The following is a 14,738-nucleotide window of genomic DNA, read 5'->3' as shown; positions in this document are numbered from 1 at the left end:
ACAGTGAACTGAGAGTGGGGCTAGGCAGAAACAAACATCATTGAATACCTGATGTATGCTTGTGAGACAGTGCTCAGGGGAAGCTGCCTGATGCCTCGCAGAAGAGGACCTTTAACCTCTGGAAAAATAAATGGTGCTGCCCCGCCAGTTCAGATATGGCCATACGTGTAAAGACACCAGAGAGCTCATACTTATAGGATGCATATCATCTGCCTAATTATGGGACTGAATGTTGTATTGTACTTTGACGCTGTTATTATTAAGTGGGTACATAAGACGCTATTATTAAGCGGGTGCATCTGGGTTGTTGAAATATCGAAATAGTCCATCCTCATTGGAAATGTCCATGCTACAGCCCTCCAAAGGCCTGTTTCTTCCACCCCCAGACTCCACAAGATGCACTGACGGGGTGAGCCTGGCATGGAAGGGGGCCTCTCTGACACTGCTCAGAGTAATGGTGGTGTCTGTTCTGTTTGATCTCTACTCAGGTTTTAGTAGCTGTATTTTGAATATCTCTCTAATGTACACTACCTCATGCCACCCTCACCCAAAGCCCTGTTATTGTCTCCATCTTGCAGATAGGAAGCTAGGGTTAACTCACCTACCTAAGGTCACTCAGGGGGTACCAAACCTGGGCTGGAACCCAGGCAGACTGACTCTGAGCCTGAGCTCTTGACCATCCGACGGCTTGGACAGATAAGGCATATCAGTGTTGCAGAGTCACCACTATCCCTGCTCTTTCTCCTTAACCCTGGAACTGACCCGTACTCTACAAGAAAACTCTTCATCCTCAAGCCAGCAAAACTTATCTTCATCACCACACTTTCAGCCCCAGGCACGTCCCAGCTCTGCACCTCTACTCCATGCCCCGATGTGGCCATTTACCTGGGAGGCCAGGGTCATATGGTCCTGAGACATATGGGTCCCAGGCAGGGGAAACTAGAGACTGAGTGACCTACCATGCGGGGTAGCCCCAGGGTAGCCTCCCTCCCCTCCCTAGCCTCACCATCAGTTTCCTTTGTCCTAGCAGTATTTGGGGCACATGGAGCTACTGTCGTCACTATGGAGAGCTAAGTGCCAAGGTACTTGGACTTTCTCTAGGGTCCTCTGCACGATGAAACATGGCCGGAGCTGCAATGGGAAGACTCAGGCTGACACAGGTGGGAGTTTGTGTCTCTGAAGGATGCATGATGCTAGAAAGGTTGCATATAGCCAGACGCAGTGGCTCACACCTGTAATCCCAGCACTTTGGGAGTCTGAGGCGGGCAGATCATGAGGTCAAGAAATCGAGACCCTCCTGGCCAACATGGTGAAACCCCGTCTCTACCAAAAATACAAAAATTAGTTGGACGTGGTGGTGCGTGCCTGTAGTCCCAGCTACTCGGGAGGCTGAGGCAGGAGAATCACTTGAACCCGGGAGGCGAAGGTTGCAGTGAGCTGAGATCGCGCCACTGCACTCCAGCCTGGGTGACAGAGTGAGACTCCATCTCAAAAAAAAAAAAAAAAAAAAAAGGTTGCACACAAGGGCTCCTTCCTTGAAGATCTTCTCTAAGTTGGACACTGCCTAGTCTAGAATGAATTAGGTGCATCCTGGCTAGAGTTATGAGAAGGGCTATGCCTTCTGAACGACCTGCTTGGTCCCCAAACTGCACTCACATCAAGGTTCACTCAATGTGGAATGCTGTTTCCAAGAATGTGCATGGGCTCTACAGCTATCCTCAGGGAATGACACGTGTCTTTTTATGTAGGACTTATCATAACCTTGATCTTGCAAATACTCAAGACACATGTCCAAGTGCAGGCTCATTTGAACATCAGTGGAACACCTCTATCCATCTCACGCCATAGGGTCTCTCTCAACACCACCTGGGCAAACAATCCAAGGGCCTGGGGACAAAATGTTTATCACAGGGGGATGGGGAGATTTAGCCACTGGAAAGAAGGACCATTTTTAACCTAGCCGTTCCCGCAAAGGAAACACACTTTCCATTTCCTCTTTCTCTTAACGAATTCTTAACTTCCTCTAGGTTCCCTTTTAGGAGGACCCTAATTTGTTGTTACAAATGCTCCCAATAAAGTCAAAATCCAGTTCACAAGGCACCTTCACTTCCTCTATCTCTCAGCGCTACTTTTCTAATAAGGAACTCATCCTAAAACTGGGAATCATGACAGCCAAATTTCATGGCGCATTTGTCTGCGCTGAATATTTTATCTGGATTCTCTACTTTAATTCATTCACATTTCCCTTCAGTTAATTCTACTTTGAGTCACTCTCTGCCCACCCACCATCCCTCAAGAAGAGTGTTATATCTCCACCCCTTGAAGCAGGTCATATGGGAAGGGAGTAGCAAAGCTAAAAACATAATGCAGACTCTGTCCCCAACCCAAGGGCTAACCCCGTGAGTTCTCACTGGAAGCATGAACCCTACTATGTATTTCACCTGAGACCTCCAAGTGCTCACTTGCGGAAGTAAATGAATCCAAGCGCTCTGTGGCTGTTGCTTTGCTCACCCCTGTGAAGGTGTTGCAAAATTCAATATGTACCGTGTTTCCTTTAGTACTCACTAGGCAATTTACATACATTATCAGGGATCCTCCCAACCACCTGCACAAACAGATACTCCTGCCCTCGTTTCAGAAAAGAGGATTCTGAGGGTCAGAGAAGCTCACTGGTCTACATGGATTTGAACCCAGATCTGTCTGGATTTAATGTTGTTTCTTCTGAGGTACCATTCAGTAGAATGAGGTACTATTTATTCACCTGTATAGATGAATAAACTGACCAAGGAATTGATTTTTTGTTTTTTAAATAATAGGGTCAATCAGTGAATGAGCTCAAAAATAAAATCCAGGAGGAATGGTTACAAGATGGACCTGAGACTGTTCTCAGAGTGCCTGGGCAGTTTCCAGCCTTTACTTCCCAGCATTGCGCCAACCTCAGCTTCTCCTAGAGTACGGCTGCCAGATAAATACAGGACACCCAGTTAAATGTGAATTTCAGAGAAACAGTGAATAATGTTTGAGTATAAGTATGTTCCATGTAGTTCATGAGACATATTTGTATTGAAAAAAAAAAACCATTGAGTGCTTATCTGAAATTCAAATCTGAGTGTCCCGTGCTTTTATTGGCTAAATCTGGCAACCCCTTCCTGCTGGGAAGTCTCCTGCCTGGCTCCAGGTCCCAAGTGTTGCTCCAACAGAAGTTGCCATGGCAGCCTGGCAGGCCTTCCAAAGCCTTCTAGAGCAGTCTCCACTCACCCCTGCGGCTTCCCCTCGCCCCTGCACGCTCTAGGCTCCCAACAAGCCCAGCTACTTTCATTTTCCTGGATGCCTCCCGCTGCTTCCAGCCTCCTGCTGCTTTTAGCCTCCAGTCTCTGCACTTGCTGTTCTTTCCCCTCTTCTCTTGAGCTAATTTCTAGTCATCCTTCAGCTCTCAACTTGAAGTCACTTCTGCCAGGACGCCCTCCTGGCCATTGCTGACTGGCTCCCCCCACAGCCCTCTACTGCAGGGTTGGACAGTACCCTGCACCTTCCCCTGGCAGCCCTCCCTCAACCACCCTGTATCCCACACTGCCCTGGTGAGCAGAGGCCATGCCACACTCACCTTGTCCCCACACCTTGCACCTGCACCTGGCCGCAGGTGGGAAGCCAGTGAGTGCCTCCTGAATGAATGACTGCAGACTGTCCCGCCAATGCTGGGGCTCTCCAATGTGACTACTTCCTTCCTCCCTTCTGTCTTTAGTCACTTTTTCATCAGTGTCCTCCTCCCCCTCCCCCAGAGTGGTTGTGAAAGACAGGGCCTTCAGCAACAGCACTCGGGGTGAACAGAGAGCATCCCACGTGAAGGGGCCTCCCAGCACCCACCACCGGGTCATGCCACGTGCACTGCCCCAGTGGGCTCAGACCCAACCACAGCGCAGCTTCCGAGTTCCTTCTGGCTAAAGCCACCTCTAGGCACAACTTTCTGCTCTTGTCCTTCCGCTGGCCCCTTAAATGAGCGGACTTGGATTTTGCTCCCAGTTTGGGGTATAGGGAGACGCCGGTGTCATGTGGTCGAGGCTTAGGGCAGGTGGCAGGGCTTGCAGAACATCACCCATATGCCGCTCCACGCTCACCCACCCAAAGCGGTGCCCACGCGCAGCCTGACAGCAGGCAGAGGCAGCTCCGAACTTAACCCTTAAGTGGCACTCAGGAGGCAGCTTCTCAAGGAACCAGAGTGGCCAGTGTTAACTACACACACATACACGCACACACACACACGAGCTCCCCTGTGGCCCAGAGCACCCCTGCTTTCCTCCAGCCAGGGCTTGATTCAGAAGATGACCTCTCAGGTGCAAGGAGTGGCTGCAGGAGAGTTAGGGTGGGCTGGGGGTGAGACTATGACCCCAGGGGCTGCGGAAGGGTCCGGGAGGGAGCGGGGAGCCGGGGCAGGAGCAGGCAGAGGTCTGAGGCAGGAGCTGAAACCCCGTGGCTCCCTAACCTGACCTTTAGAGGCAGCAGTCTGGCTGTGTCCTCACACCGTCATCCCTAGCCTCCCCCAGCCTCCCCTGTCTGAATATGTTGAGAGGACAAAGAGGGAGAAACACCCTATAGTGTCAAATTTACTCCAAAAATAGAACCCCTCTTCCCCGCAGAAGGCTGGCGAGCTCCGGGCGTGTGCACAGCACCCACGGCTCCGATTTCCTGGGTCTGGCCGTTTCTCCGGGAACTCCCAGCTCAGGTGCCCAGGATCCCGGAATTGTCGTCCCCAACCCCTGCCACCCGGTCAAGCCTCCAACTTCTGCCGGGCGCAGCGCTCAGCCCTGGCTCGCGGGAGGGACTCACCCAGGGAGGCGCGGACTCCAGTGACTGCTCCTCGGGCCCCGCCAGGTGAGCCGGGAGGGACGGCGGCAAGTACAGGTAAGTTGGCCGGGCAGGTAGGTGTGCAACGGCTCCGGAGGCTGTGGCTGAGTAAAAGGGCTGACAGGTTAGATTCTCCCTCCTCCTCTGAGTTGTTAACCACACCCCTGCTGCTCTCCTCCCCACTTCCTTAAAGGGTGGGGTGTGTTGTCTGTGTGTGCCTGCTCCAGCCTCTTACCATAAACTCTGAAATAGACGCTGCCACCAATTCCCTGAGTGCCGGGCAGACCTGGGGGGCGATCTCTGCCATTCCCCCGGCCGCAAATGGGATCCTCGGATATTATGTGCCCCTTGTGAGCTGTTAACTCCCCAGTTCCTAATACCCCTCCATCCTCTGCCCACTCCACCTGCAGCCTTTTGGAGGCCAAACAGTGTGTGCTGGGGGGAGGCGGAGGGGCGGGGGCGCAGGGCGGGCCGAGGAAACCAACTTCTCAGGCTGGTTCTCACAAGACCCCCTGCAGTGGGAGATGTTATCTACATGGTACTCTGAGCACCTGTGTCCTAATCTCTCCATGTCCTAAAGTGGCCCCAGTCCCTTTGCAGGCATGAAAAATCATAAATACCACCAGGGATTTTGGCAGAACCAGTCCAGGTCCCTGAACACAGAAGACCAGGTCCCTGAGCTGTGACTAAGTAGGGTGTGAGGACAGCACAAGAATAGTTAGAGATGCTGGACAGCCCCTTCCAGGGGCCCCGCCCAGAGGCTGGTCCCCTCTTTCCTCAGACCGGTGATATGTGAGCAGGCACTCAAGGGCACTTAGCAACACTTCTTCCCTATCCCTAGGAAAACTCCAGACTTGCTCCTGAGTAGGAGGAGGAAGTGACCTGGACTTGGCATAAGGTCAAAAAGGTGGAGTGTACTCAGCATCACCCTCATCCTATAATGTCCTCTCCAGAGCCTGTGTCCCAAGCTTCTTTATTCTGTGTCCTGTGCAGGATTGGAATCTGATTCCCAGGGCTGCCCTGTTGCACAATTCTAGAGGATGCTATTCACAATGTACTTTCTGAGAATGGCGCCCCCTGGAGTTATGCTGAGGAAGCACTCAGTTTCTAAGATTGCACTGACTCCTTCCCATTTCTGAAAAAAAAAACTGGAGACTTAGATAAGTTAACAAAGCGAGGAAGTTAATGTTTCTCAAAGTATAATTGGTGGACTACCCATAGCTATTGGCTGGATGCCACTCTGGGTCCACTGAAGATCAGACTCTCTGCAGCTAGGGCCCACCTGCCCAGCATAGCGCTCACAACCCATTGATGGGCACTGCCAGCCTTGACAGCTGGAGCCCCCCACCCCTTCCCGTTAGTGCTATTCACAGATTTGTCACGTTTCCAGCACTCAGCGTCTTGGAGGTAATCTTGGTGACTACACAGCGGTCAGCAGGTCAGAAGGTGGCCAGGTGGGAGAACTTGGCCAGGGATGGGAGAGGCAAGTCAGACAGAGGTAAACTGAAGTTAGCAGGGAAGGTGTGGGCATGAGGAGGCAGGTAATTGACTACATGGCAAGGACATGGTCAGAGGGCATCTGGCAGTGGGTGTCCCCTCCGTATTCTTGCACTTGGAAATGAAGTGATGAAGGCCGAGTGGCAAGAAAGTTAGATACCTGGGTGAGTTGTTGAGAGTCTGTACTAGAAGGTGGCAGTGGGAACTAAAAGCAAAGACAATCAAGACCTGTTTAAGAAAAGGTGAGTTTGTGTGTGCTGCCCCTGTGTGGCCACATAAATGAACTACAATCTTATCTTGCTGGGACCAATTCTGGGAAAGGTGAGTTTTCAGAGGTTGTTGAATTCTTCAGCACTTAAAAAAAAAATCTCTCAAATCTACCTCATAGAATCATAAACCCATAGGTTTTTAAATGAAAAAGACATTGAGAAACTCTCTTGGATGGCCAACTCTGCCATCAGGTCTCCCTAGGTTCTGTCCAGTGTCATGTACGAGCAACTCAGGTGACAAGGTCATACATTTCTGCCTGTTACAGCCTTTTAAAAAAACCCATCAGAAATGCCTCAGGAGCCCTCAAATTCCATGGAAATCCCTAAAAGACACTATCCATGGCGATGCTGTCCATATGGCATAGGTTGCAATAATGATCTACACCAGTTAGAAAAGAAAAATATTTCCCTTCTACTTCTGTATCTCAAGCTGACCAAGTGCCATGTGGGAGGCCCTAATTGTGGGGGTGTCAGGGGGATGTGTACCTGGATCAGAAGAAGGAGAAAACTGTAATGAAAAAGGCCTTTGAACAAATGTCCTTTCAGCTGCTGGACTCTTCCATTTGGATGTTCCACTCTTACCCCAAACTCAGGTCTATAACCTTGGCTCATCTTGCTCTTCAAACAAGAACCATTCCAGCCCTCCCCGTGAATGTCAACAAAAGAGCAGTCACCTTTGACTCTCCCTCTCCCTCCTTACCCCGCAGCCATGCAATCTCCAATCTCTAAGTCCTGGGAATCCCCACAAACATTTTTCCTATTCCTCGTTTTCTTTCCTGTCCTATTGACCCATCCCAGTTCAGGTTCTCTTTTCTTATCTTTTCACTAACTGGAGATCACAAAGGTGGTTGAGCTGGTGATTAACTTTCGGGATGGCATTTGAAACCACAAGAATGGATAAGCTTGTCTAAGGCAAGAGTCAGAGACAGCAGAGGACTTCAAGTGAAGCTCTTACCAGGAGCAAATGAATGAAGAACCAAAGGTCAAGTGGGGTGGGCTGATAAGTAAACTGAAAGTGAAGACAGAGAGGCGGCATGTGCTGATGAGTCCTGGAAAGCTTGACTGCCAAGGGCAATTGAGACAAAGGGGTATTGGAGAGGGTCATGGGTTGAAAGAGGACTGATTTGTCATTTAGGATGATAGCCAGTAGAGGAGGTTTCAATGCTCATAGGAAGGATACAGTCAAGAGGGAAGAGGTTGTGACTTTGGAAATGCGAATCCATCTTTCTGAGCTTATATTTCCTAATCTAGAAAAGTAGAAAAATAAGTATTATCTGTTCTACCTGTTTCCCAGGGTATTGTGAAGCCCAAATTAAGTGATAGGTGTACAAATGCTATGAAAAATTCTATGGCTATAATTTTTAGAAATGATAGCAATTAAAGTAAGCTTCATGGGGAGATAGTACATACATATATGCCATACAATTTATCAAGTGTTCACTCTGTGCCAAGAACTTTCATCTGTCGTCTAGCTTGTCTTCACAACTGTCTATGAAGTAGCTAGTCCTATTCCTGGTTTGTGGAAAGGAAAAGGAAGCTTGGAGAAGGTAAATAAATTATTCACAGCCTCCCAGGTGGTAAAGAGCAGGACTGAATCAAACCCATCATTGGCAGGGCTGCGATATTACGTAACTGGCATCTCTCCATTGTAAATGATGGAATTTAAATTACATCATGTAAATTTACTATTATGTAGAATAAATTTTATTTTAAAAGAATAGTATGGTTGTAAGTTTTCTAACAAAAAAAACGGACAAATACAAAAGCTAGCTGGGCATAGTGGTGTATGCCTGTAGTCCCAGCTCTGTGGTGGGGCTGAGGCAGGAGAATCGCTTGAACCCGGGAGGCAGAGGTTACAGTGAGCTGTAATTATGCCACTGCACTCCAGCGTGGGCGACACAGTGATATTCCATTTAAAAAAAAAAAGGGACAAAGGAAAACTTACAGGTACAAGTACTAAAAAGGTACTACATCACCAAGGGATGTCTACCTCTAATTTAACCAGACATCACTATGTTTACCAAGTGGGCCACAGTTGAGGCCAAAATAAGTTGAGTATGGCTTGAATGGAACTCAAAATCATGCCCTCAACTTAAAAAGAACTTTCTCTTTTCTTTCCTTAATAATGGAATCCCTGACTTTCAGATGGTCACAGCCTGCCCAAAATGAAGGCTACATTTCCCAGTACCCCTTGCAGGTGTGACCAGGTGCGACCATGTGATTAAGTTCTCCGCAATGGTTGAAGAGTAGAAGCTATGCATGCAACTCCAGAATCACGCCCTTCAAGGGAATGAGCACATCCTCCAATATTTCCCACTCTATCTTTTCCACCACCACCTGACAATGAAACCTGGAACAGCCACCCGGTCTCTGATGTTAAGAATCTGGGTACCTAATACCATCCAGCCACCATGCTTACCCTGGACATAGTCTGAACCTAGTTTAACTTTTACATGAGAAAGAAATTTAAGTTGCTTGGGTTACTTCATTTTGGTCTTTCTGTTACCATAGCCTGAACTGCATTGGTGATATTATGACATAATAAGAAATATATATTTGGTCTCTGACCATGCACACAACTTCTAAAACCCTTGGAATTTCTAGGGTGTTAAGAATGTTTTTTTGAGGCCAGGCATGGTGGCTCATGCCTATAATCCAAACATTTTGGGAGGCTGAGGCGGGAGGATTGCTTGAGGCCAGGAGTTCAAGACCAGCCTGGCCAACATGGCAAGACTTCATCTGTACAAAAAAATACAAAAATTAGCTGGGCATGGTGGTATGCACCTGTAGTTTTAGCTACTTGGGAGGCTGACGCAAGAGGATTGCTTGAGCCCAGGAGACTGAGGATGCAATGAGCTATGATTGCACCACTGGATGAATTTAGCCTGGGCAACAGAGCAACACCCTGTCTCAAAAAAAAAAAAAAAAAATTGCCTTTTGTATGCCAATGAGATGCCTGGTGGCTTAGATATCTTAGATCCCTTAGATATCTTCAGGATGAGGGCTGGTCATCAGAAAGACTGAGGCATGATGTGAAGGCTGAACTTTCAGCGCTACCCCTAAAACTTGGGGAAGGAAAGGGGCTGAAGGTTGAGTTGATCACCCATGGCCAATACTGTAATCAGTCATGCCTACATAAAGAAGACTCCCTAAAAACTCAAAAGAACATGGTTCAGAGCTGAACTTGCAGAGGTTCTCAAAGGGTGGCACTTTAAGGGAAGGCATGAAGCTCCACGCCACTTCCCACAGACCTCACCCTGTGCATCTCTTCCCTTTGGCTGCTCATCTGTATCCTTCACAATATCCTTTTTAATAACGGACAAAAGAAAGAAAAGTGTTTCTCTGAGCTTTGTGAGCCACTCTAGCAGATTAATCAAACCTAAGGAGGGGTCATGGGAACCCTGATGTATAGCCCGTCAGTCGGAATCACAGGCCACAACCTGGGACTTGCTACTGGCATCTGAAGCTGGAGCGGGGTGGAAGAGTGGGGAGTTGGGGCAGTCTTGTGGGACTGAGCCCTTAGCCTGTGGGATCTGATGCTGTCTCCAGGTAGATAGTGTCTGAATTTAGCTGAATTATGGAACACTCACTGTTGTGGGACTTTTCCTTAGTTTAGCTAAAGATGGGGTCCTTGTCTCATGGCCATGAAAGATTAGGCTCACAGACAATTTGAAGGGTGAGTAAGGCAGGGTTTTATTGGGTGAAGAGGGAAAAAAATGGCAACAGGGACCCTTCACAAAGCCAGAGTCCCTATGTGCTCCCTACCTCACAGTTTGAATCGCAGGTACCACCCAGGAAAAGGAGGGGCCAGGCTCCTCCCCACTGCAAACAGCAGGAACTTCTGTGGCTCCACTCCAGTGCACACTCCTCCCAGTATACAGGCTGACTGGAGTTTCTCTGGGGACCCTTCCCACCTGGCTGTCTCACCAGCTGGTGTTCACTGGCGAATCAGTTTTTGGTGTGGAGAAACTCCTGTACATCCAGCATCAGGCGTGACTGTTGAGTGGTACATGAGAGTACAGAGAAATAAGCAGTGTTTTTCTTTTCTTCAGAGCATCCTAGCTAATACACCACCATTTATCCTATTTTCTTTTAGATACAAGTCAAGGCAGAACCTAAATTTTCTCATGTATAAAATGGGATTAATTTACCTTATGGGATTGTTAGAAAAACTAGAAATACATGTGCATTTCCTTGCTATTGCTATAGCTCATAACTGACCATTAATGGATATTATGTCCTGTTGTAATTTTTTTTTTTTTTTTTTTGAGACAGAGTCTTGCTCTGTCACCCAGGCTAGAGTGCAGTGACGCAATCTTGGCTCACTACAAGCTGCGCCTCCCAGGTTCATGCCATTCTCCTGTCTCAGCCTCCCGAGTAGCTGGGACTACAGGTGCCCGCCACCAGGCCTGGCTAATTTTTTTGTATTTTTAGTAGAGACGGGGTTTCACCATGTTAACCCGGACAGTCTCGATCTCCTGACCTCGTGATCCGCCCGCCTCAGCCTCCCAAAGTGCTGGGATTACAGGCATGAGCCACCATGCCCGGCCCTGTTATAACTTTTTTAAATGGGTTCCTAAAAAAAAAAAAAGGTTGCTTTAAAATATTCCACCTCCCCCATCAAAAACAAAAAAATCTGTAGAGGGGAGAGATAAAACGAAAATAGCAAAGCTGATAATAATGCAAGCTGAATGATGGTATGTGGGGGTTAATTATACTGTTCTCTCTAAAATATTGAGTGCATTTGAAAATGCACATAATGAAAAAGTTAAAATAAATGAACAAAATAAGATCTTTCCACAGAGGATAAAAAAGGGCTCCTGGAAATAATCTAATGTGAATCTCTTTGGGAAAAATAAAGGCATAGTTAAACCATTGAAAAATTGATTTGGGTCAATTTTTGGAAGGATGGAAAACACAGAGGAGCGTTTTTAATTGTTCCATTAAAGAACAACATGCAAGGCCAGGCGCAGTGGCTCACGCCTGTAATCCCAGCACTTTGGGAGGCTGAGGCGGGCAGATCACTTGAGGTCAGGAGTTCGAGACCAGCTGACCGACATGGTGAAACCCCGTGTCTACTAAAAATACAAAAATTAGCTGGGTGTGATGGTGCATACCTGTAATTCCAGCTACTCCGGAGGCTGAGGCAGAAGAATTGCTTGAACCCTGGAGGCGGAGGGTGCAGTAAGCCGAGGTCATGCCGCTATATTCCAGCCTGGGCAATAGAGCAATACTCTGTCACAAAAACAAACAAACAAAACCATGCAGAGAAAGCCTCATTGCCACAAAGGACACACGGTTGCCACAGAGGACACATGGTTTCCCCAGCTATTGGGCACGCTTCAGGATTTCCAGAACTCCCCAGGTCGCTGCAGGGCTGGCCTGCAGACTGCTTCTAGAAAGAGTGGCTGCCTGGAAAAGGAGACTGCCCTGATGCCCTGCCAACTCTGAATCAGCTCTATGACTTCGGTCTTCTTGGCTCTGAACCCCTAACTCCCATCTGTGAGTGGGCTCATCTGGTCCCCGACATCCCATGGATAAGCTCTGAAGCATTGAGTGACTGCCCAAACCTTGCTTGCCAGTGTCGAATTCCATAATTTTAACAAGCGTGTTGATCTGGTCCCAGCCCACCATGTGCAGGAAACATCAACTAGCAAGTGAAAGCAGATTGCTGCAGGCAAATGCATTGTTAGAAGCAAGAAGAACTTCTAGATAGGAAAAAAATGCCTAGCATGTGCAAGAGCCCTCAAAACACAAGCATCTGTGGCCATTTACAGGACAGAGACAAACAAACCTGCATACTTCATTAACTCCTATTACTTTATTAGCCAGCACAGTAGAGTATTATTGTCTATTTTGGTGCATCATGAGGTATGATTTATATTACATTCTGCATGCTTTAGAGAAAAAAAACACAAAATATATTTCTGAAATATTCCCATCCAAAATGTTTCCAATAAAATAATTGAGTGCTTCAATATAAATTTGAGGAACATGGAAAATCAGCTTTGTGTTGTGTCCAGTTGCCAAGTTGGCTGTCTATTCCTGTACCACTCCAGTGTCTTTATAATGAATTGCAGCAATGTGTAACTTCATGTGGATGATCTAAACAAGAGGTCGAAAGCCGAAATGCCTACAGGGGCCAAGCAGGGAATATGAGGGAAGCTGGCTGGATAGGAACTGTGGCAAATGGGAGAACAAATGTCCCTCCTACAGGGAGCAGCTGCTATTCAGCTCAAAAGTCTATTGCCATGCAGAAAAGTAAGCTTAATGAAGCCAGATCCTCCTTTTTTCAAAACGCAAAGGCAGACAGTGAACTATCTGCAAAGGAAGTTAAGAAAAAACAATTCCATTTACAATGACATCAAAAATAAGATACTCGGAAATAAACTTAACCAGGGAGGCAAAAGTCTTGAATGATGAGAACTACAAAATATTGGTGAAAGAAATAATAGAAGGCATAAGGAAATGGAAAAGGCATCCTGTGTTCATGGACTGGAAGACATAATATTGCCTAGGTCACTGCCTATCGAATGGAAAAATTTCTCTCTTTTATAATAAACAGCAGAGCCCCTAATGTATCTCAGGTAATCGCCTTCATCACATGATTCAGGTAAATTCTGATTATCTCAAGTCAATCATGACGGTCTTATTCCCCTTGCCAGTGATGAATTTGGAAGTGAACATGTGACCCAGTTCTGGCCAATAAGATGCAAGGGAGTATTCTGGAAGGTTTTAAGAAAGGTTTCTTAGCTCTAAAAATGAGACATACAGGGAGAAATGGCCTTATTTCATTTCTGGACATTGGTTCATATCAGGATAAGATGCTGGAGTTGCTGCAGTCATTTTCCAACCAAAAGGAAGCCATAGGCTGACCAGAGAGAGGATGAATCTAAAGTCACTGACATAATCAACAGTGGATGCCTTTTGCCTCCAGATTTCCTGGTACGTGAGATAATCCACCCCCTCATGGCTTAAATCATTTGATGTTGCATTTTATCTATATGTAGCTTAAAAGATCATAAATGATACAGACAGAAAAAAGTATAGGTCAAATAAAAGATGTTTGCAGTCAAATATGACCCAGAGGCAGGCAGTTTACCACCCTCAGTGTTTCCCTAGTTACTTGGATTAAACACTATTTCTCACAGAAGTTCTCCCTGCATTATTCAGATCAACTGAGAACTCCCACCCTCCTTGTTTCTGTAGTTTAGGCCTCAGGAAAGGTACATCGGACTACAGTGATTTCCTCAAAGATTTACTGATGAACAAGGTCAATCATGTCTGCAGTGCCAGGATGCCTGTTTCTGAAGATGCAGCTGCCAGCCCTGTGGCTGACTTTATTTAGCAACTATTGTCCTTATCGCAATATTTTGTTATCTGAAATCTACTTTGTCTGATATTAACATAGTCATACCAGCTTTCTTTTTATTAGCATTAGCGTGGCATATCTTTTTCCATCCTGTTAGTTCAATCTGTATGCTTACATTTAAAGTAAGTTCCTTGTAGCCAGCGTATAGTTGAGTCTTGCCTTTTTATGTAATCTAACAATCTCTGCCTTTATTTGCAGTAGCCACTTTCTAGTTCACTGTTTCAAAAAGAAAAACCAAGGCAATTTCCTCCTTTACTCTCTGCACCTGGGAATTTATTTTCTTAACAATTTAAAAAGTCATTCCTTACACAAATTTATATGGTGATGGCAAGGGGTTTGGAAATCTGGCAGTGCTTGGCAGGGCATTTGGGAGGTGGGATGCAGGAAATTAGAGATTATGAGAACTTTTGAGTAAGCACTTGCAGAAGATTAGCTAGTATACATAGGACTTGAACATCAATAAAGACCTCTGAATAAGGTCGTTTGTATTGAAAGGAGAAATATAAATTGGTGACAGATTGGTTCTAGTCACCAAGATTTCTCTTTCCTGGTCTCTGGCTAAGTCTTAGTCACCCTTACCCACCCCCCCACCATATGCAAAGAATAAAACAATTTCAGAGTGTCTAAGTTGGTCAGAACTTGGAGCAATTAGTTCCATCTTTTCTTTTATAGTGGAGGAAAAGCAAGTTAGAAAAGTGAAATAATATGCCCCAGGTCCTGCCCCTGGGTAGTGGTGGAGCTTGGACTAGAACTAAGTC

At 46.8% G+C, this 14,738-nt stretch overlaps 1 protein-coding gene across 11 annotated transcripts in view; it reads right to left on the bottom strand.

Annotated features, from left to right (window-relative positions):
* PTK2B (protein tyrosine kinase 2 beta) overlaps positions 1 to 14,738 on the bottom strand; it is a 149,440-nt gene that overhangs the window by 130,497 nt on the left and 4,205 nt on the right. For 3 of the 11 annotated variants that reach the window (XM_063726355.1, XM_063726353.1, XM_063726356.1), the window contains 3 exons: positions 11,726 to 11,823; positions 10,374 to 10,604; positions 4,825 to 4,946 (listed from right to left, as the gene is read on the bottom strand). The gene's annotated coding sequence lies outside the window, so the exon portion shown is untranslated. 11 annotated transcript variants of the gene reach the window in all.

This window comes from Pongo abelii, chromosome 7 (assembly GCF_028885655.2).
Source record: "Pongo abelii isolate AG06213 chromosome 7, NHGRI_mPonAbe1-v2.0_pri, whole genome shotgun sequence".
Lineage (NCBI taxonomy): Eukaryota > Metazoa > Chordata > Mammalia > Primates > Hominidae > Pongo > Pongo abelii.
Note: the sequence above shows the minus strand (reverse complement) of the source record. Positions and strands in the feature narration are given on the sequence as shown.